The 23,476-nt window shown below is 43.0% G+C and overlaps 1 protein-coding gene across 15 annotated transcripts in view; it reads left to right on the top strand.

Moving 5' to 3' along the window:
* Window positions 1-3,387: 3,387 nt before the first annotated feature.
* Window positions 3,388-23,476, top strand: part of mbnl2 (muscleblind-like splicing regulator 2) — an 86,426-nt gene continuing 66,337 nt past the window's right edge. For 7 of the 15 annotated variants that reach the window (XR_010036889.1, XM_063212375.1, XM_063212373.1 and 4 more), the window contains exon 1: window positions 3,388-3,651. The gene's annotated coding sequence lies outside the window, so the exon portion shown is untranslated. Of the gene's footprint in view, window positions 3,652-9,781; window positions 10,202-23,476 lie in introns of those variants that run through there. The other 8 variants (XM_063212382.1, XM_063212383.1, XM_063212381.1 and 5 more) reach the window with 3 other exon arrangements.

The raw sequence follows: 23,476 nt of genomic DNA, 5'->3' as shown, positions 1-23,476 counted from the left end.
CATTCATAATAACACATGTTATATAGCTAAATAATTTATTTTACATATGAGTTTCTTATCATAGACCTATTCATTTATTTTTTAAAAACGTTTTAGACCAGATTACTAAAGGCAAGCTACTAGGGGGCAGGCTATAAAATATGGTAATTTTAAATGCAAACAATTTGATGGAGCTAAATTAATTGAAGCCTTAGTTATATTTTACAGGCGCTATGCTTAAGTTTCTGACCAGCTCAGACTCCAGTCAGTCAGCCAGTGGAGGGCCAGCACAATGTTCAGGTAATAGGCCTACACAGATGAGCCAGGTACACCTGCAGCTGATGAGGTAGTCGCATGTTCAGTACAGCCACCGTTGTCTACATGTTCACAATCTGTTATGACATTATTGATGTTTTTGTCTCAAGAGCGCAGAAAGGGAGACTTTTTAATTAAGCTTGATTTGAGTCAAATTTTGTGTCTGTGGTTCGCGTTTTGCGGTGTGGGGGGGGGCTGGGGTGGTTCGGTGGGGGGGTTGCGCGCTTTATGAGGGCCCCTTGGCATATTTTTGCCTAGGGCCCCATGGAGGTCAGAACCGGCTCTGCTCATATCTTTCATGCCCATCTTCAAAACTGATGTCAAAATAAAGTCACAGATTGTAAAGTAAGGACAGAGACATCTGAACAGAGTGAGGATAGAGACATGTTCATATCGGTCAAGGATACACTGATGACCTTTTCAGCAGAAGACTCAAAACAAAATCTTGACAAAGGGTTTGCGCCATTTTGACCCATAGCCCTTGACACACTGTGACCTATTCTCTTTTTACTGTGATGATTGAGTGTGGCTCTGGCTTGAAGGGGGTGAAAAGGATGAATAAAATCAGTGCACACTTCTCTTGGATGGTGGATCAGTTACCCTGACATTGTGTAAAGAAGAAAGACACGTCACATTTTGGGGGGTTTGTCTTGTTATAGCCTCACTCGCCACTAGAGGGCTTATGGAGGCAACGTGACGAAAGCGCTTGAGAGGCCTGCTCTGACAGGAAGTAACAGGAAAACCATAATCACTTGTCTCAGACGGATAGGGTCGTTACACATAATGTTTTATTGTGTTGTCTCATATACAATGCGTTTATTAATTTACTTATTCACTTGCCGCAAGGCAGTGAAAATGTTTGTTTGCAGATGTTGTGTGATTCAGTGTAGTTCTGATTATGGTAGGCCTACAGAACCACATGCCAGAGGACTTAGCTCATCTAGCAGACCAGTGCAAGTCGTCTTACAGTCCTACATGCACAATCGAAACACGAAAATGTATTTTTGGGTACAAAGAATTGAGTTAAAGAAATGTATAATTTTACCGTTGTTGTCCATGACCGCACCTATTTTTGGCTTTATGGTTTGACCCCTGAGTGGTGTTTTAGAGTAGTGCTTCTCAACGGGGGCGCTATAGCCCCCCAGGGGGTGTTGGGCAGCCCTAGGGGGGCGTTGAGAAGGCTACAGGTGAGAGGGGGCTGGGTTTAGTTCCCATTGGGGGGCATTAGTCTTCTTCATTTTTCAATACTAAGGGGGGCGTTGGCAGGCTTATGATGAAGGGGGCGTTAGGAAGCTTAGGATGAGGTCCAGGAGGCGTTTGTTCAAAAAAGCTGAGAACCACCACTGTGATAGAGGGTGATGCACCAGTAAAATGTCTTCATGGACATGTCACCAAGTCCCACTCAGGGGGTCTATTGTGTAGCATTTAAAGGTAATAGGTCCTAAATCGAGGCACATGAACCTTATTCAAGACGGTCTACTGAAAAGGACATTCACCCCAGTTTACAATGGGCAGACTGTTCCCATGTGAAAGCCATGCAGCATTTCCCTCATGCCTCAGTACATTTAGAGACCTTGTGACTTTCACAACATTAAAATGTGTCCAGACATGGCTTTGAAAAAAAACAAAAAAAAAACAACCCAGATCATCATCGTAAACATTCCGATCTCATTCCAAATGGAATACATTGTTTTTGTAGCTATAAGATGCTCCCAGAAGTTGGTTCCATAAGAAATCAATGACATCACTGCTGTGGCCAAAAGAACGTTTTTCACATTGTTTGCACCAATGACTGTACATATAGGCTTACATAATTGTGTAGGCCTGTTATCTATAGGCCTATATAAACTACTGCTGCTGCTGCTACTACTACTACTACTAGGCCTAATAATAATAATAATAATAATAATAATCATAATCATCATCATCATCGTCATCATCATCATCATTATCATCATAAAATATTTTATTTTGTGCCTTTCAAGATGGACACTGAACAATAACAGTGAGGGCAAAATTAAGAATAAGAATACTGATCCAACCTACAGGTGTTGGCGCACACCTAATTTATTCCTATTAAAACTATTCTACCATGACTTTTCTCACCTTTGTACATGATTATGTAGGCCTTACAAGCTCAACAACAAGCCAAACAGCAAACATCACTGCTTTTTTAACCCATTGAGGGCGAGCACATAGCCTATGTGTTTATTTAGAATGTTGAGTTGTCATTATGATGTCACAAACCCTCTGCAGGATTTTAACACAGTTCTATGGGAGCGATAGAATACTCAGGTAAAATTCTAGAGCTGGGGTAAAATCCTTACTCCTCAAAGTGTTAAAGTTCACAAGACACAAGTTTCCTGAGCCCTCGACTTAACCCTTTTACTTTACAGGCCCTTATCTATCGAGGTCGTCAAAACACTACATGCCTTGCGTTTATTCTAATTATTGTAATCTACCATTGTTTCACCACCAGTCATTATTGCCTGAACACACCTAAACCAGTCATTCTCTGATTCTGAAGTGGCAGCACAGTGACACGACAGGCCAACCTGTAGTTTACGCTTTCGCCCATACGCAGTCTGGTGAAGGTCTCTAGCACTTGATTTTAACACTTTCGGTGACAACTTTCACTTTTACATCATGGACACAAAGGTTTGCACACCTGTTGTGCAGTCACATGTTCATTTCATTCACACTTAAGACAACTATATGAAACCCGTGCATTTTTTTTGGTAAAGGAGTTATCTATCATTTTTATTCTGCATGTCGATTAAAATCAGGATAGCCTACATCCACGCTACCCCGTGAGATTCACGGTTGTTTCCAAGGCAACAAGCAGACCCTTGCCCTTCCCAGGGCTACTGACATTCATTAGGACCATTCCAAGTTGGACTGTAATAGGGTTGCCCAGGGATTCAGTATTTCTATTGAAACTCCGATGTGTCTAAATTTACACCCAAGCCTGTCAATGTGGTCTTAATGACACCCACTGTTATTTCTCTTACACGCGCTACCTATATTGTATGGTTATTACATGGGTTATTATTAATGTACAACACACATCCCCCTTCAGTACATAATTTCCTCTCCCATGAGCTGTCAGAAGAGCTTGTTGCTCGATCAGCCTTACTGCAAAGTAATAGTAGTTCGAGGTAAATCTTTGCGCTTCTCTGACAACATCGGATTCATTAAGCACGCATACTATATGTGTGGTATTAAGTCACTATAGCCTTATTGCGGTTCACTTTGGCCATCACTTGAGGACTTCCGAGGGGACACCGTCGACCAAACTCCCTCCCTGCGGCTGTGTGCGAGCTAGCTTCAACAGAAACCGCGGGCCATGGTGATCAGGTAAGCAGGTAAATCGGCTAGCTGCTAGCTGACGTGATTTCACTTTTTGTGTTCAGGTAGGCCTAATAGTTGTCCAGTTTATGCCGATGTTCTGGCGCTAGTTTAGTGAGTGGCATTGGGTTGAGATAACCAGCTTCTCCACACGTGTGAGCCCTCGAACAACCAGGTAATGAACTTGTGGCCACGCAAGACTTACACGACTCACACAAATAGCATTTGCTGTTATCATGCTGATATCTAGCAATTTCGGAGGCAATGAACTTGGGCTTAGCGCTATGGCACCCTGTTAGCTAAAGTGTCGAAACCACCTGAGAAATGTATTGCCGATGCAGGCTAACGATGGCTAAGTTATGGTCTATGCCTCGACTTGTCCGAGTGAACGTAATGTTATCGTAACATATGCTTCTTCTATTATGTCATTTAGACGTTTGGTGTGATGTCTGAAATCAACGTGCTCTTTTTACATCGTTGTTGGTTTTACCACCCAAGTTTCTATGTTTCGTGGCAATGTTCTGCAAATGTCATTACTATGGCGTTACTGTTGTTCTCCCAAGTTTGTTAATAGGGGCGATGCCCAACAACTGGACAATTCACTTTTCACCTTTCACCGGCCGGTTTGTTTATTGTAGTCGAATATAAACATCTCAGCAATATCATCATGATCATTCATTTCACGTGCATGGACTCGGCCATGTTTTAGCAAAGGAATACCTGACTTACATCTTTACTACCAACCAGTAGTTATTTCTTGCATCATTTGGTGCGCTCCCCAAGTGACCGCACCGTTGGGAAAGAGGCAAGTCCACTGAGACGCAGTAGTTGGTGCCACAGTAGACGCCAAGTAGTAAGTTATTAGTTCTAGCTCTGCGCAATGCAGACTTCAGAAAAGAACCAAGCCTAGTCACTTTGGACTAGCTTTAGACAAATAATAACAAACCAAACTAGTGCTGGAGAAGAGCCTCTGTTATACATGTATTATAAACACAATTGCAATGACAGAAGTCTTATTACTTCACTATATATAATGTAATGGCAATTTTGTTATGATGTAATTAAGTGTTTTCAGCAAAGAGTGAACAGGTCCGTGGACGGGCTCATCTGCAGTAAGAGCCTTCTAAATATTGTAAGGAGGAAGAGGAAGAAAAGGCATGGTACAGAAATGAGGCTCATTGGAACTATAGCAATATTTCTTATCGGGCAAGTTGGCTTACCACAAAGTTGCTGAGAGGAAAATATGAAATAGGATGTATGTTAAGATGCTTTGGCCAGTCTAATCCTAATGCATGGATGCCCCAAATAGAAATGTAATTCCTTTATCTTAAACACCTAGATGCTGTTTGTTTACAGAGGGTGGGCCACACCTATTCACCTATTTACAATTTAGGTAAACTTTATAGTAGTTACACATGAAAGGATACAGAGAAATGAAAGGGCACAGAGAATATAAGTGTGCCAATGTCTGTTGCGCCAGTTGTCTGTTGCAGGAGCTCTCCACTCTAGATGAATTACAACACCAACTTCCATGCCAGGAATCTGTTGGATGCAAAATTAAATTATGGTAGATTTTAAACCTAATCTGAGTGGAACTGCTTGTGTTTCGTACGATTTCACTTTGTTTTCCAATGATTAGTCAAACGTGTGTGTGTGTGTGTGTGTGTGTGTGTGTGAGTGTGTGTGTGTGTGTGTGTGTGTGTGTGTGTGTGTGTGTGTGTGTGTGTGTGTGTGTGTGTGTGTGTGTGTGTGTGTGTGTGAAGAGGGGGTAGAGACAGCCTTGGCGTGATTAACGTGCTGCCCAAACCAAAGTGTATCAGACTCTGCCAAGGCCTGTGTTCAGAAACCTTATACTGTAACTTGATATATAATTAGGCTGCGTTAGCACAATAGAGACAGAGCCCTGTAATCAATTTTAAGAAGCTGCACATTCACTTCATATTCATTTTTCTTTTACTAAAGCATTAGTTTAATATGTTTAAACCCAAGCAGTTCAAATTTGTGTTCAGATTTATGTAATGCTTAATACACTAAATCATAAGCTGGCCTAGGCATTTAAAATACCGTATGTAATGTGATTTCACTTAACTGCTATTTACAGTAATTAAGCCAAAGCCAAAGTCTAATGCCGTCATAGGATATCACTCCAGCTTGCAACCCCTGCAGTTCATCTTTCTTGTGTTTTTTTATTTTTTATTTTATTATTAAGCTTATTATTGTTCAATGGTAGGGCCAGTGTGGCCCAGTCATCTGGGGAACTGCTGTGTTGTTCTGCTGTATTGTCCCTGTTCTACTCTGCCTTTGTTGACTGTTGTGTGGGCACACACTCAGGAATGATTGTAAAAAGAAGTTCGTTGTCACAGCCGATATGATTTGATATGATTATATTCGATTGTCAGGCGTAGTTTAGGTGCATCGATACTAGGGATGCAAATGATTAATCGATTAATTGACTTTAATCGACCAATGCATTAATCGATTAAAAAACATTAATCGCAATTAATCGACAATTCAACTGACAAGAGACCCAGGTGAAAAAGGCATGTGAAAAGTGTGTGTGAAGAGGGGTGTGAATAGTGGGAATATTTAAATCACCTCTGGATTAAAGAATTGAAATAGAATTCATTTAAATGTGGCATTTTATCTCAATTTTTGATTACATTTTTTAGATTTAGTAGTTTTTTTTTTTTCTTTAAGAAATATTGAGATTTCGGGGGGAAAATGCCGCTTATCAATTAATCGTAAGTCGATCGATAAGGCTATCAACTAATGATTAATGAATTAATCGATAATTTGCATCCCTAATCGATACATATCGATTATGACTCAGTATTACACCCCTAGTTTCAGAATGTCTGCTCCTGGCACTGGTAGTGACAGGTTGAGTGATATTACTCATTGGATAGGCGGTGTGTAATAGTTTGGTTATTATCATATCACTGGTGAAATCACTCTCTGTACTGGGCTCATAACACAGGCCAGATAAGACATTATTCTCCATACACTTTTTAAATTATTTGCTTCCAAGATTGAATGAATGGCTTACAACCACATATGTTTAGATCTCAAATGTCCTTGTGAAGATCAGAGTTTTATTGTTCATGACAACAACAATTTAAACATATAACCTTTGTTGGGTAGTAGGAGTTCACACCTTGTTGAGCGTCAACGCTGGCAAGAAGTACGGTAAGTTAATTGACTTTTTAGAGAAGAGATCCGTGGCAAATTGTTTTAAGGCATCTGGAAGTATTGTGGACATCAAGAGCATTGGACAGAAGTTACCAGTTGTTCATTTAATAGTTAATATTATGATAATGAGAAATGTTGTTGTTGGGGTATCAACAAATCGTAATGTCTATCTATAATGTCCTAAAGAACCAATCGTGATGTCCATAATGTCCTAAAGAACCAATCGTAATGTCCATAATGTCCTAAAGAACCAATCATAATGTCCATATTTGTCCCACACAGCCAATCGTAATGCCTACATAGTCTAAACATGCCTTTAACGTGAACTTCTTCTCCTGAAGGAACAATTAAGCTAAATGTTTAACGCCAGCTCTCCTTTCAGTGCTTACTAGGCCCCATCGCCCTGCTTTAGGGGGTTCTGTGTTTCTGTATGCACTGCGCATCTTCTAAAACATTTTGTTGTAGTTGAAGTTATTTGTGTCATAACTTAAGGCACAACAGAATCCACCCATGTTGTTTTCACCAAATTTAGGCAAGGCAGAGGGGTCCCAGTGTGGCGAGGGGTGAGCCAGGACGCAGTTTGGGGTGTGGATAGCCTGCAGGAAGGAAGTAACGCCTGGCTGTTTTGTTCAGGAGGCAACTGTTTTCTTCCTGTTGGAGAATTTGTTCCCCCCTTTGTGCTGCAATAGGAATATGACCTCAGTTCACTTACACGCAGATGACCACATAACTGCAGATAGATATGAGGAATAGGCGAATTAATATTTTACATCTGCTCATTATGGCCTATATGTCACTGTGTAGTTTTCATAATGCTAAATAAAGTCCTTGAGTTTTGGATGAAGGCCATGGGATATTGGTTTGACCATGCTTTCTAGTGCCATTTCAAGTTCCTAAGACTGTAGGTAACGGACAGAAATTCTAACCATTAGTCAGTCAGTAGTTCTAGACCTTTAAGAGTTGAAGAGTTCAGATGCAAAACCCCCTAAGTGCCTTTTCAGAAAATAATCTTAATTCATTTTTATTTAATACAAAGCTATCAAAATTGCATATTTTTAAAATTTTATTTATGTAATATAACTATTTATATGTACTATCAAGTACATGAATGTAAACCAAACCAACAACTGGATTCTCTAAAAATATAGAAGTGCAGGTCTTCAGAAATGGAGTTAGGGGGTTTTGCATCTGAACTCTTCAGTTCTCTTTAGAAGCTTTTCAGTTCTTGTAAAGCAAACTGATGTTGTACATCAGACTTACAGTAGATGAACAAAAAAAACCATAATGTGTTTCCCTTTCCCTGTCCTGCTCAAGGCTTTTAGCTGATATGTGGAAAAGCTGGGCTGGGCTGGCTTAATTCGCCTGCTGACTGCCTAATTTGGGTACGTCTTGTCCTCCTCATTGATGTTCTTCGACCTAGTGTGTACGTGCAGTTTTAGAATTCAGTGACCGCCACCTTTGTTAAAGAAAAAAGAAAAAAAAAGCTCTGGGCCTGTCACATAATTGCTGTCCACTCCACTGGCGGTAAACGAGGGCCTGGGCGGCGTGCTGAGCGTTGGCCAGAGACAACAGCTGGGCTATTGATTCCTGTGTGGAAGCATCGTGAACGAACAGGCCTCTGAGTCATCACTTCTGCATCACTGCTGCATCACACTGCTAGGGCTAGCATAACACACCACCACCTCCACCCATCACTGCTGCATCGCTAGCATACCACACCACCACCTCCACCCATCACTGCTGCATCGCTAGCATACCACACCACCACCACCCATCCCACTGCTAGCATAACACACCACCACCACCCATCACTGCTGCTAGCATAGCACACCACCACCACCCATCACTGCTGCTAGCATAGCACACCACCACCACCACCACCACCTCATCCCACTGCTAGCACAACGCACCACCACCACCCATCACTGTTGCATCCCACTGCTTGCATAACACACCACCACCAACTCCACCACCTCCCATCTGATACCTCATGTGATGGTGGAAAGACCTTACCATTCCAAAGGAAGCAGGACCCACATGACGACAACTGCTCCTGGAATGACAGTGTGTGAGGATGAGCAGTTCGGACCCAGATTATTTAACTGTTTATGAACTTTTCCCCAAAGCTAGCCTGAGTTATGTTACTGGGAAAGTATGTTAGTTATGGTAGTGGAACATTATAATGAACTTTATTTATATAAAATAAAATAAAAATATTTCCCTATCTATGTCATTCTAAATAGCCTCAAGACTACAACCTCCTTCCAAACATAATTATCACCACTAGTTGCTTCTATTTTTAACTTGCCTGGTAGTTTTTCTGTGTTTTTTTTTGTTGATAATTGCAAGAGGCAAAAGGGCAATGATGCTGTTGGGAGTGGGAGGGAAATCGAGGAAATCCCCTTAAAGATCAGTGAAGGTGGGGCACTCGCAGCCACTGAGGACAGATCCTCGGTCTGCCCTTCTGCAACTCTTAAATAAATGCAAAATACCTCAGTGAGCAGATCTTGCTCTGCCATTGGCTAGAAGACAAAAAAGGGGGCGGGGTGGGTTGGCAGGAAGAGGTTGGTCCAATCGTGTAGCAGACAGGGTGCCGGCCGAGGAGAGGAGAGAGGGGACAGGATAGGAGGGGGGACAGAAGAACAGCAGGGGGAGGGAAAAGTAAAGGCCCCCGGTTACAAATGTTTGAGCCTGCCCGAGAGTTGAGCAGCAGTGATCGTAGCAGTGACTTGTCTTGATCCTGCACTGTTGCTGCTGCTGCTGCTACTGCTGCTACTGCTACTGCCATATGGGCATCCAGCGCATCAATTTCATGCGTGACCACAGCTCATGCGGTTGTTCGCAGGCTGAGACGGGAGGAGTACAATCACTACTGCACCAGGTGCCTCTAGAAGCGAAAGCAAACAGTGTGTGTGTGTGTGTGTGTGTGTGTGTGTGTGTGTGTGTGTGTGTGTGTGTGTTGGGGGGAGTGAATGGTGAATGTAGTGCAATGTACAGAGAGAGAGAGAATGAATGGAGAAGTGGTGCGGTGCCGATTGCCGAACACCACATTTAGCACTGAAGAGGAGAACAGATGATACGAGTAGTTTCTTTTTCTCCTCCCCTTCTTCTTCTTCTTCTTCGTCTTCTTCACTTCCTTTGAAAAGGAGAGAAAAATGCTGGGAATTGTGCTGCAGTGTGGTGCATGCATGCCATCTGGGGTGTGGTGGGGAGGGATTGGAAGGAACAGCAAGGAAGTGGGAGGAAAAAGGACGAGAGAGAGAGAGAAACAGAAGCAAGAGAGAGAATAGCACATAGTGAGGTCAGCTCTGTTCTGCCGCGTGCTCTAAAAAGTGAAGACTGCTCTGGGGTAGTAGGAAAAACCGCTGCAGTAAGTCTCTCCTCTCTTCTCCTCTCTTCTCTTCTGATCCCCATCTCCTCTTCTCTTCTATTCTCTGCTTCTCCTCTCCTGTCCTCTCCTCTCTTCTGATCCCCATCTCCTCTTCTCTTCTAGTCTCTCCTCTCCTCTCTTCTGCTTCTCCTCTCCTCTCCTCTCCTCTCCTCTCCTCTCCTCTCCTCTCCTCTCCTCTCCTCTCCTCTCCTCTCCTCTCCTCTCCTCTCCTCTATTTCTTCCCCCCTTTTCTCCTCTCTTCTACTTCTGCTTCCCTTTTCCTCTCTTCTCTCAGCTGTTCATATTGGCACTTAGAGATATCTCACTCTCACAGCTACCGTGTTTGGTTAGAGTGGAGAAATGCTACCTTTGCTGTCTGTTAAGTAGCCGGTTCAATTGCGTTCCCTTGATTTCTGTGATTTTTTAAAAATGTAAATAGACAGTGCTTTGACTAAGATGGACTGGATGAATGAGAATCATCACGGTTGTGTCTGTGCATGGACACATTTTTGGTTTGATGTAGTGGTAGGGTCCCATTGGGAATATAAACAAGACAGTGCTACTTTTGTCCAGTTTTCTTATTAAAGCTTTGATGCCGGTTATAGTTCGTTGTGATGCCAGTATCATGTCCCTAGTTCAGTCATTTCCATGTGTTTGATGCCGTATTAATGAGCAATATAATCCCTCTGAACTTCAAGCATCGAACATTGCTTCCTATTGAGATCATCAGCGTTTAGCCCTTCGCAGCACCTGACTGGAGGCAGGGAGCTGCCCCGTCTGTCTGAGCTAACAATTGCAGGAAAAGTACAGGCAAACTTCTTGTCTGGCGGCAAACGCCATACTCAATCACAAGTGTCCAGCAATTCGAAAAGAATGCGCAAGGCAGCATGGGTACTCCCAGGCTAGGCAAACTTCTTGGCAAATAACAGAATGAGCTTTTTCTTCATTCCTCTTCTTGGATTGAAAAGCTGTAGCTCTGCTGTTTTTCCAAGTTCTGAGAGTTTTAAAAAATGTGTAAGAAGTGTGTAAAGACGTGACACAAGCAAAGAAATGTGAAAAGAAAGAAATGTGAAAATGTGAACCTGATGGGCTTTTATTAGCTCTATTAGCAACCTCTATGATTGATTGAAAAGCACTTGTAATCTAGACCTATAACCCTATAACCCTGTAAGACACAGTCCCGGTTATAAATTAGCTGTCTTACCAGAATGGCAATGACCAAGTCGGAATGTATTACCAAAAGGCCCTCTGTACTGTCATAGTGGTGTAGTTACTATGGTAGTAAAGGTTTTTCAGTGACAGCGTTACGCTGGTGGACCAGCACGCATTAAGGGGGTTTACTGCCAGAAAGCTCTGTGTGTGTGTGCAGTGCACTGCATTTGCTGTGTGTTTTTTTTTAAAGTATTTTTTGGGGCTTTTTGGACTGTATTATTACAGGACAGTTTGAGAGTAGACAGGAAGCGATTGGGAGAGAGAGATGGGGCAGGGTCGGGAAATGACCCCGACCAAACTCGGACCGGGGTCCCGCGGGCATGCAAGCCCAAATGTGGGGGGCTCAGCGCGCTGCGCCACAGCGCCCCCGCATTTGCGGTGTTATATAGTTAATTGTTATGTTGTTTTGTAAGTTTGAAGAAGGCCAGACGGCCGAAACGTCACTTCACCATTAAAACATGGAGCAGAGTGTGCGGCATTCTTTTCATTTTCTTTAACATTTATATGCTCAGGAAGCCAACACCTCAAGAAAGACTTTATTGGTGTGCGATACCTCTTTTTTTCTAATGTAGTTAATTAATGTCACTCTTTAGTGAAGTAAGTTAAATAGACGTCACATCAGGCAGGTTTTGGTTTGCACTTGTTATGACACATTCCCAGAGGCCAGGATTACTCACTGTAAATAGTTTTGGACAGTTTTTTAACACATATTTGCTTTGCAAAGGGAAAATACCGCAGATCTCAGCATGTCAACTCGCCTCACTTGTCGCCTTTTTGTTTTGCTGTCTGTACTCTCATAATGCGCACTGTTCCTTCAGTGAAACACTGCAATAAGATACCAGTAGTCATGGAAAAGACTTAACTACCACAGTACTGTACCGCTACAACATTACACAGAGCGTTTAGTAATACACTACATCTTTTATTTGGTCATCTCCACTCTTTTGTAACAGCAAATTTATAACAGGGCCCATGTCTGAAGAGCTTAAGAGGCTATTGCTGGAAATTGAGTTAAAAGGATGCAACACTTTCCACCACAGCAACTCGTCGGCCTTTTAGGCAGCTAAAAAAGTGGAGGAGACACGCTGACACTATAATTGTCTAATGATTCTCACAGTTCTTAACTGGGTGCTGAATCCCACATAAACCATAACTGAATGAATCAGTGAAGGACAGCACTCTTCAATAGCCTTAGTCTCACTGCAGGGCCAGCCCCGGGCTGGCCCGGACAAAAGGGGGCTGACGGTGATCTCATCAAAAGGGGGCTAGGTGCTAAAGATGGCCGCCGGGCCAGGTTGTCGGGCTAAGGGCCGCTTTCCCTGGCCCGTCGAATTCGATGGGCCAGCAAGCTCGCCGAGGCTCGGAGGCGGGGTCAACCTCTGTGTAATAATGTGGCTGCATGGGGGACTTATCGCTAAATTCTGGGCAAATTATGGTTAAGCATTAGTTTGGGGTGTTTGGCTTTCTTATGGCATAATTTCATAAGATGCAATCTTGGCACTTCTGTTTGTGTTTTTAAAGTTATTTAGCCAACATAACTTTTTTGTTGTTATCAGGGCATCATGGGCACCACTACACTTAAACTTGGGATGTCATAGCTAAGTCATGTCGCTTTTTTCTGCTTTTAGCCGCCAACTCTTGTGCCATTATCGTGATTTGGCATGCTTTCCACTAAGCCTTTGACTTCGATATTCGATATTCGAATATAAGTCGAATGTTAAGAAAATTCGAGACATTCGAACGAATATTAATTGGCCATTAATATTCGAATCTGACATGGGTATTGCTTTTTTGGGTATTTCATTGTTATTGATTAAAATGATTTCCTTGTAAACATCGCAATTCACAGTCTCAATTTATTTTTTCCATGGCTGGTTAATCACTACAGCCGTGTTGAGGAGAGTCGCGTGCGTGGCTCATCTCTCTGTGTTCCGTAGCAGGACACTTGCGGCAGGCAGTCTCCCCCAGAGTCCGCATTAACAAGCAGATGAGTGCTGCAGAGTTCCATTCAAGTGAATGGCTACAGTTAATAAACAAAGCATCATCACATTACTTTCTGGAGTTGTTGACGAGTTTCTGGAATTATTTGATTCAACCCACAAGTACCTGTGATTACGCCAAGAGTAAGATAATAACTTCTTGTTTTTTGGATTTTGACCAAATTAGCTTCGTTGGTCTGGGTGTCAGATCAGGCAGACTCCAGGTGATGATTTTGTTAGCATGCTTTTAGCATGTTTTTAGCGCACTGCTAGTTTGTGTAATGTTCGTTTTTAGACGAGACAGTCATCTTACCTGGACCTACAAGCACACTACCTAAATGTCCGTCATTAGTGATAGAAAATAAATACATATTTGTTGATATTGGTGCTGTGTGCTCAATTCTCATGATTCGCATATGATCCAATTCAAATTTTAACTTGGGCTACAAGTTTGACATGGCTGCTAGCTTTGCCATGTTTTAATCTGCATTCACACCTCTAAGTACCGTCTTCTTATAAGTGCTGAACGATTGCTAAACAATAATGGCTGGCTGAATGCATGTTGTTAATGGGCATGTTGCTATTCTTTGTCGTTGTTCTGTTGTTGTCCTTCTGTGATTTGGGGCGAAAGTGGGCTGTGCCCGACTGACGTTTCACAAACAAGGCGTGTACCTGAATGTGCCTGGGGTCGGCTATGAGTCCGATCAGGCAAAAAATGGCCCGGGGCCGGCAGCTCCGAGCCGGCCACTCTCCTGAGCCCCGGGCGGCCCCAGGCCGCTGAAGCGCGGCTAATGAGACCAAGGCTATTGTTTTCCTTTCTTTATCCACCCGAATAAACAAATAAAAATCTGAAGAGTTCTGCCCTTCGCTTCCTTCATTCTGTTAGGCAGCTGACCCAGTATTCCACGCCACACACACACACACACACACACACACACACACACACACACACACACACACACACACACACACACACACACACACACACACACACACACACACACACACAGGAGGCTCCGGACTACAGCCGCTAGCCAGGCTAGGCTAGGCTATTGCTAGATCCTCATTTAGCTATTTATAAACGGGCTGTATGATCGCGATGGAGAAATGCAGACTTAGTGGGTATGAAGATAATAGTGTGGGTCACTGAGTTGCAGTCCGACACTAAGGCTATTACATCCTAACCTTCTGCTGACTCTGTTAAATGGGGACTCGGCTGTGCCTGTGCAGCGGCCTGGCTTATTCCTCTAACCCCCTCCACTTAGCATGTCTCTCGTCACCTTCTATGCTAATAAGAACGGGCATCATTTAAATTCTTCCCGCAACTTCATATTTGCTTAGCCATTCTAGGACTTGAAGGCTGACACATTGATATTTTGGAACTGAATAAGCTTATTGTTTTATAAAGGACATTCAGACAAAGACTTAGGTAAAAAGAATGGGTAAACAAAGTAAGGTTAAATCAATCTTTAAAAAAATTGGCTATGTTGTACATTTGCATGTCTATAATGCTGCTGTTTTGTCACAGTTTTTTTTTTTACCACCGTTTTTCAACACCCACCATTACCAGGTTAATGAGGTGTAGCGGGAGAGAGAGAGAGAGAGAGAGAGAGAGAGAGAGAGAGAGAGAGAGAGAGAGAGAGAGAGAGAGAGTGAGAGAGTGAGAGAGAGAGAGAAAGAGAAATAGAGAGAGAGAGAGAGTGAGAGAGAGAGAGAGAGAGAGAGTGAGAGAGTGAGAGAGAGAGAGAAAGAGAGAGAGAGAGAGAGAGAGAGAGAGAGAGAGAGGGAGGGAGGGAGGGAGGGATGGAGAGAGAGGGGAAAAACACCTCTAGTGTAATTCCAAAAGGTTCCATTTATGCAGAGTTGGAAATTACTCATTTGTGAAGTTAGCTGCCCCTGTTCTTCTCTCCAACGGAAACATGACCCTCTTCCTTTCCTGTTACTCATGCTGTGTGTGTGTGTGTGTGTGTGTGTGTGTGTGTGTGTGTGTGTGTGTGTGTGTGTGTGTGTGTGTGTGTGTGTGTGTGTGTGTGTGTGTGTGTGTGTGTGTGTGTGTGTGTGTGTGTGTGTGCTGGACTGCCATGACTGGGTGACCACCAAATTAACATGCTTCTTAATATCAAACATTCCAGACTTTTTTCTCTTGTCCACCTGGCTTGGTGTTCTGGAAGCTTTTTTTTCAACCCACTGGCACTACTTTGCCAAAATAATTAGCCAGATCAACGTTCCTAGTTTCCACTTCTCTGCGTAAATTCTTAACACTAGAGATATAGGCAACAGTTGTCAAACCCAGGAATGCTAACAAAATTGCGCATTGAACGTTGTGGTAAAGTAAAGGAAGAATTTGAATTTGTCTGTTTTTGTTATGACGATGACTGTCAGTGTTGTGGGGAGCTCATCTTATTTCAGTCAGGCCAGTGGTTCCCAAACTTTTTCAGCGGGGACCCGCTTTTGGACGTCAGAATATTTCCGCGATGCCTTCCACCCACCCACCATAGTCTTGGCCTACCAATGGATTTCTACTGTAGCAATATTATTTAGCGGACAAACTATTAAGGGAACATCTAGAAATATTTATGGACATGTTTTTCATTTTTTGGACCATTAATATTAGATTTATTATCCATTAATAGTTTGTCCGCGAATTGCTAGAAATCCATGTGACAGCTATTAACATACAAGGGATTACTGTTACTAACCAAACAATGGAATTTTGTTAGCTGTTAAGCTGTTAACCTGTGGTTGTGTTAACCACACAAGAGGTGTTTAGTTACCTCTTCAGTACCTCCACGACGACCCTACCCCCAGCCTGCCCCATGGTTCCTGACTCCCAGTTTGGGAACAACCGATAACCAGTAGATAGGGTTACCCCAACCGCCTGTGATGCCAGCCTCGCCATTCAGCTTTTTACGGTACTTGGAACTGTCTCTGTGTCAGTAGTGCCTTCAAGACAGATCCTTCTAGAAACAGCTCTTCTTTCAACAGTGTTTTTCGAGGTTCAGACTAGAGAGCTTCTGATCCTTTATTTCACAGAGACCCCTTTGTGATGTGAGGGCAGAAAAACAAGTCTGTTTATAAATGACTTGGAATTAAAATTTAATAATCCCAGAGGCCGTGTCTGAGGCTGAGGCTGAGGCTTCACAGCCATAATCAGTCAAATATGCCATGCTGATTAATCATGCATAGTGCCCCTGACTACATGCACTCTCAGAAATAAAGGTACAGAACTCATCGCTGTGGCAGTACCCTCAAGGGGAGTTACCATTGCGTCGCTTGATTGGTATCCCAAAAAAGAGGTGCGATTAGTTTAGTCGACCAATGTGCATCTGTCACCTCTTTTTTGAGGTACCACCCAAGCGACGCAATGGTACTCCCCTTGAGGGTACTGCCACAGTGACGTGTTCTGTACCTTTATTTCTGAGAGTGTGTGTTTAGCCTTATGATGTGATTCCTCTCTCTATATATCCTCTCGGCCTACTGTTGGTCCCACATCTCACGGTGAAAATACATGCAAGTGGTAACTTAAGCTAGCGCCTCAACACGCTAGCACTGCTTTGTGTTGAATGTCAGTTGGAGAGAAGTTTAAATTTACAAGGCCTCATGTGACCTCACCACAAAGTTGCCAGGGCCCCTTCCTTCCTACCTGCATGACCCCTTTGCCCTCTTGCATCCTGTTGGTGTGAACTAGCTTTGTTTTGGATGAACTGACTAGCAAGGATAGATCACCTGGCGACCTTGGTGGTTTTGCTTCCAGGAGCACCAGCGACCTAGCCTGCGAAATCCCATGCTGTCTTGCATAGGGCTGGGTAAAATAATCGATTTAATCGATAATCAATCACAGGGCACAAAATCGTTTTTTTTTCTTTTTGTTCTTTTTCTTTAATTTAGGTCTATGGAAAATACCCAGTATGTATTAGTCAACTAGGCCAAGCCCTACTTATTACAAATTAGCAGTCTGTTAACACTGTCAAGCCACAGCCGTTTGACATTTTTATATAAAAATAGGCAACAGCATCTTTTGAGGGAACTCCTGGCACCAAGAAGGGAACGGATGGAATCAATTCGGAATGAATCGAATCGAATTTAATCGTGATTAATCGATTCAAAGCCCTAAGAATCGAAATCGAATCGATACAGGAACATGGCTGCGATACCCAGCCCTAGTCTTGCACAATCGTTCCGATCTGTGAGACAGCATGGATTCTATTCCGACAGCGAGGGTTCTGTTCATGCCATGGTCTCCAATGAGACAGCAGGGAGGAATGGAAAGGCGATGACTGCAGTTTGTTTAAATCGATGCAACTGACACGATTGGCTATGGGCTACGTACTGTATGCCAAATGATACACATTCGTAACACCCAATAAATAGCCATCGTCAATTGTAAACCACACACATATGGGATTTACAGTAGGCAGGTCTCTCCAGACCTTATCTCACTTGTGATTAGTTCTGGTGGTGGTAACCAGGCAACCAACGAGCCAAGGTCAAACCAGACACGTCCTTGAAACTTGCAAAGTGGGGTCCCCCTGCTCTTGCACAAGGTTGGAAATAGTCAATTATGCTGTATGTAGCCAAGACATCTGGCATTGCCGCTATTCTGCCATCCACAAATGGATGCTTTTGGTTTAGGCCAGGCCTCGTTGCTCTTCTAGGGTGTGTTCCTTCAGGAAGCCTGTATTTATTTGGCTCATTGAATGCGTGAATCGTTTAGTGAAAGACGGAAAAGAGGGTCTGGTTTTCAATTTTGACCTTTTTTTTTAAAGCCTTAAGCGTTCACTCGTCATCTCTCCCTTTTTTTCTCCATCCTGCTTTTTTAAATGCAGAAGATTTAAAAACTTTTTATATTTTTCTTACTCTACTTTTTTCTACATTTTTTTGGGACTCTCTGAGCAAGGAAGCTTTTCATTGTACAGGAATTCTGGGATTCATGTGTACACATGATAGTATATCTTGTATCTTGGTTTATTGTCAAATGGAAGTGTGTAAGCACACTGTAGAAGGAGGTGCAACATACAGCATCTTCTTGTCTAGAATATGTGTTAGGGTACTGTGTGGGTAAAAGAACACAGTAGATCTGTTATGTGTAGAAGTGCCTCTCGCTGTCACACATCTAACCTATTATCTTGCCTCTCACTGGCACACATTAAAAGTAGACCATCACATTTTTTTTCTTCCTCGCAGGGCTAAAAATAAAACGGGACTAATTGCAAAAGGTCACGACTGACATGATTCTTACCTGATTTCCTTCAGTGCAGATGACACTCCCTCCGGGAAGGCTCAGAAATTAAAATCCCACCGTTGAGACTTTTTGTTGAGTGATTGAGTGGCGTTGTTACATTTTCATGCCATGAGTCATTTAGAGAGGTTTGGTCTGAGTATTGAGGATGTTGGACTATTGGGATTGGGGCCCTGCCGTGGCCAAACGGTAGGGCACTCGTCTACCATGCGGCTGACCCGGGTTCGATTTCCGACCCGGATCCTTTGATGGCCCTTCCCCGTCTCTCTCTCTCCCCACTCGCTTCCTGTCACCACCTTCACTGTCCTATCATAAGTCAAGTCAAAAAGACCACCAAAAAAAGGAATATTGGGATTGTATGCAGCAGAACTCAAAATGTTTAACACCTTCACTCAGACTATTTAGTATACAATATTATGTGGAGGATATACATGTATATCACAATTTTATGCTCAGAAATGTGGACACATTTTTTGTAAACTGTAAGTTTATAAGCTAGCTGCCAGTCTATGTAAAGTAGAACACTACACAGACATCCGTAATAACCGGCCTCTTTGACATTCATTTGCCACTATCCTGAGTGGCTCTCACCGCCCAATGCGGCGAAAGTGATGACTGCTTACTTTTTTAGAATGTTAGAAAGAAAAGAGTATGGATAATAAGGACATGCTACATATTAGCCTAATCCAACAGTTGATGTGAAATAAATATTTCTTAGCCATTGATAAATGTTAGCCAAGAATGACACCACATCGCAGTAGTGTGCTTGCTTGTGGTGTTCTATAGGGTTGTTTTAGTGTTCAGTGTTGCTAGGCAACCACTTCTTCACACATACATTTCAGCAGCCATAGAAATAGCCCATAGATACTATGCTAGATGCTGCATTGAAGCTTCCGCCCACTTCATTTGTATGCCCACAGGGGTGGCATTCATGTTGGAACACTAGAACTTGGCCATACAATGCTACAGTAATGTGGACAAGTCCATGTGCTTACACAGTCCTAGTACTGATACAAATTGCTCGTATACCAAAGGGATTTTTTTCTAACAGTTGACACTTAGATAACAAAATAGGTATTATTACCTCATGAGAATAGGTAAAATAAGCTGTTTGTGTGACATCCGAATTTTGAATGGCCCATGTCCATGCAAAAAGTCTACGTAGCTTTCTTTGAATGTCCCAAGCAGCTAGTGGTTCAGGAAAGGTTTTCCTCAGTTAACTCGTAGTAACATTATATCCATGTTTTGCATACCCTTGCATTCTCAATTGAGGCATAGTGCCAATGCCCCATAGTGAAATGGTTCATGATGATCAACAGACCTATGTCTCACGCAAACATTAAAACTGGCCAATTGATTGGCCGGTTGGCAACAGGAATAATTGTCCTCCCAGAAAACCTGGCCGAGATGTGACTGGAGCTTATGGATGGCATGACCAGTCGAGTGCTATGGACAGTCATGTTGCTATATCAACTAGTTGACCATGTGTGTGCTCATGAGGACCGTCCGTGTCATATGTAGGCCTTGCCTATTTCTGAAATTTCTCAAGTGATTTCTCTCTTCACGTGACTTTGGAGACTTTGCAGTCAATTGAAAGAAGACTGACTGACCTCACACCGTCACGCTACCGTTTTAATCCGTCTAATATAGACATTGGCTGTTTGTTGTAGTCGTGTAGTTTTTTGGGTGGGGGCTTTTCCTCCTGAAGTCCAGCTGGCCTCCTCCTTAAGCCCGTTGGCTGCAGCGTTGCGCTCCCCAGAGGGGCTCAACACTTGCTGTGTGGGATCACTGGCATGCCTCATGCACACACACACACACACACACACACACACACACACACACACACACACACACACACACACACACACACACACACACACACACACACATGCCTCACGCACTTGATGACTCAGCATGCCTGGGATGGGGGGTTGAGGGAGGGGGCGTCCACAGCTCCCCCACAGACTTCCAAAACCTCTCGGATTGACCCCTGTGCTGATCTGAACCGCGCACAGTCAAAGTGCGAAGCTGGGGGATTCTAAAAGCCGTTTTCTGTCTTCGCATCTCGCACAATTGAAAATAGTTAGCATGGCTGTCTGAATGTGCTTCACATCTACTTGCTACTTTACATACAGTCACAGTACAGTGGTCTGTCTTGTTCTCTTTATGATCTTAGGGTTTTTATTTGCTTATTCTAGGCTAACTAGTTTTTCAAGGAAGTTGTGTAAACTTGTGTAAACTTGTGTTATCCCATTATGTTAGTTTTTCCTTTATTTCAACAATATACTATCGACATAGCTATCTACTCTAATTTAGAGTCACTCTAAGTTCACAGTTCACTCTAACTTAGAGTTAGAGTTAGAGTGTACTTTATATCCCACAAGGAGAAATGTGTCTAAGCCACGCCCACAACATGACTCGAGGTGATCAGGACTATTGCATGGCTTTTTGTTTATTGAACAGTTAAGTTTAATGACGTTAAGTCAACGTTTCGCTTACCATGACGTCATAAATGTCAATAAGTGTCAGTCAGCATAATAATGCAACAAGCCAGTGACATATTTAGTATGTTGTGTGCACAGAGTTTTATAAAAAAGTAGAAGTAAGCTTACTCCTACAGATTACAACACTAGTAGCATGATGCTACAAAGATGAAACCCCATATAATATATATCATAGCACTAGTGTTGTACACCTCTGGTTGTGAAGAGCAAATGTTTATTGGGTTACACTTTACTTGACACCAGCGTCATAGGTATGACAAAACAGAGTCATGAACGAAGTGTCAAAACAGTGTCATGAACGAGTCATAAGCATAATGTCAATGTCACAACATTTCATGGTCATGACAAGTTGACATTGTTAGGCCTGTTTTTACCATAACAGAATTTCACTTAATGACAGTCATAAAATGTTTGACATTGACATACTGTTTATGACACATGCATGACTGCATTTTGACAATGTTATGACACCGTTATGTCATACGTATGACGCCGGCGTCAAGTTAAGTGTTACCATTTATTGCAGATGGGTAGAATTGTTGTGAAAAGTAGGGATGCACCGGTATCGGCACCCACTACTGCTCATTATACTCGTACTTGTACTCGTCAAGCACTTGCCGATACCTGGAACGATACTGCTATTACACAAAAAAAATGCAAAATCTTGTCACGTTCTGTGGACTTGAAAGCAGCATGGAAAAAAAGTGCCACTTCATACATTTACATTTAAATCTACATGGAAATCAAGTAAAGTCAAGTCAAGTCAATGGACAATAAAAATATCACAGGTGGAAAAAAACAAGGCCATGCATTTATTTTCATTGTATTTTGTTGGTAAAAGGTATTGGTATCGGTACTCGGTATGGGCAAGTACACACATTAATGTACTTGTACTTGTATCGGTTTTCAAAAAAGTGGTATCGGTGCATCCCTAGTGAAAAGTCTACCGTCCCCTTTTTGCCAGTGTGCCGGAATGGAACCAGATGACGTGGAAGACAGGACAGGGCGAGAGAGCCACTGTATAGAATTTGCGGAGCATTTGCAACTGATTTGCCTGTCTGTGGATGTTATCTTCCAAACAGACAGTGTCTTTCTTTCAGGGGCAAACAGTAGTTGTTGTCTTTGCTGGTCATTCATTTTCCATGTGTGTACTCTGTGGTACTACTGTGTGTGGTGTGATTAGCAGGCAGACTCTGGTGTGTTTGGTGCACAACCATCATTAACCAGCAAAGGGAATCATCAACGGCAGCTGCAGTTTCTTTACAACTCTGTTTGCCGGTGTTTCTCTCTTCCCAACCCCACCTCTCTCCATCTATCTTTGCTGTTATCCACCCCCCCTTTCTTTCTTAAGCTCTTTCTCGCCTTCACTAAGTGCTATGCTCACATTTTCTCCCTTTCAATCCCTCTCTCTCTCTCTCTCTCTCTCTTGTGTTTCTTTCCATTTCGCCCTCTTTCTCTGTCTCTCTCACTTCCTTTCTGCCTGCTATCCTCCCTCGTCTCACTGTCCCTCTCTCACACCCTCTCCAGTTAGCGCGAGGAAAGTATTTCCAGATGTTGCCCCTGGAATACGCTTCCTCTTTCTGCCGCCACTGCTCACGGGACCCTTTAAAGTGATGCAAAACATTTAGCACTCGTTACATTAGCTTGTTTCAGCAGCTAAGCTTGCTGCCTGTCTTTTGGTCTGCCTTTCATTCATCGTTTGTTCTCTCTCTATCCCTCTCTCGCACTCTCTCTCTCTATCCCTTTCTTGCACTCTCTCTTCACACTCTGAGCTGTGATTGGGGCCCTGGAAACTGACCCACCTGTGTGCAATTGCATTGGCTGGGTGACAGGGGCTTGCAGAAGGAAGAGAAGAGAACATGCATAGAGCGGTGTTTCAAAGACCTTTTCAGACCGAGGACCACCTCGTCCTCCCAAAAATGATCAGGGACCACCTGTCAACTGAATCGACTGTTGACGGGTGCTAATTTGACACTGCTAATTTCGATGCAGATCACAGACTTTGTATTCACATTTACAAGCCTGCCTTATTGTGGTGAAAATGAGACTTCAGCTTTGTAATAATGTGACAAATATAGCCAACTATAGCTTGTCTTGGAAGAGCAGAAATCCCCTTGCGGACCACCTGAGCTCTGTCGCGGACCACTAGTGGTCCCCGGACCACACTTTGAGAATCACTGCCATAGGGCGTCCCTTACAGTGGGAAGAGCCGGGGGTGCCGTACAGGGCAGTAAAGTGTGACTGAGTCACAAGGGCCCCATGTTTACAAGAAATGTATAAGCAACATTTCAAAATGAGTATTATTTATGTGGTAGTGTTGTGTTCCTGGGTCTACTGTGTC

Source organism: Engraulis encrasicolus, chromosome 12 (assembly GCF_034702125.1).
Source record: "Engraulis encrasicolus isolate BLACKSEA-1 chromosome 12, IST_EnEncr_1.0, whole genome shotgun sequence".
In the NCBI taxonomy this organism is placed as follows: Eukaryota; Metazoa; Chordata; class Actinopteri; order Clupeiformes; family Engraulidae; genus Engraulis; species Engraulis encrasicolus.
The sequence above is the reverse complement of the archived record's forward strand: the minus strand, read 5'-3'. Positions and strand labels throughout refer to the sequence as shown.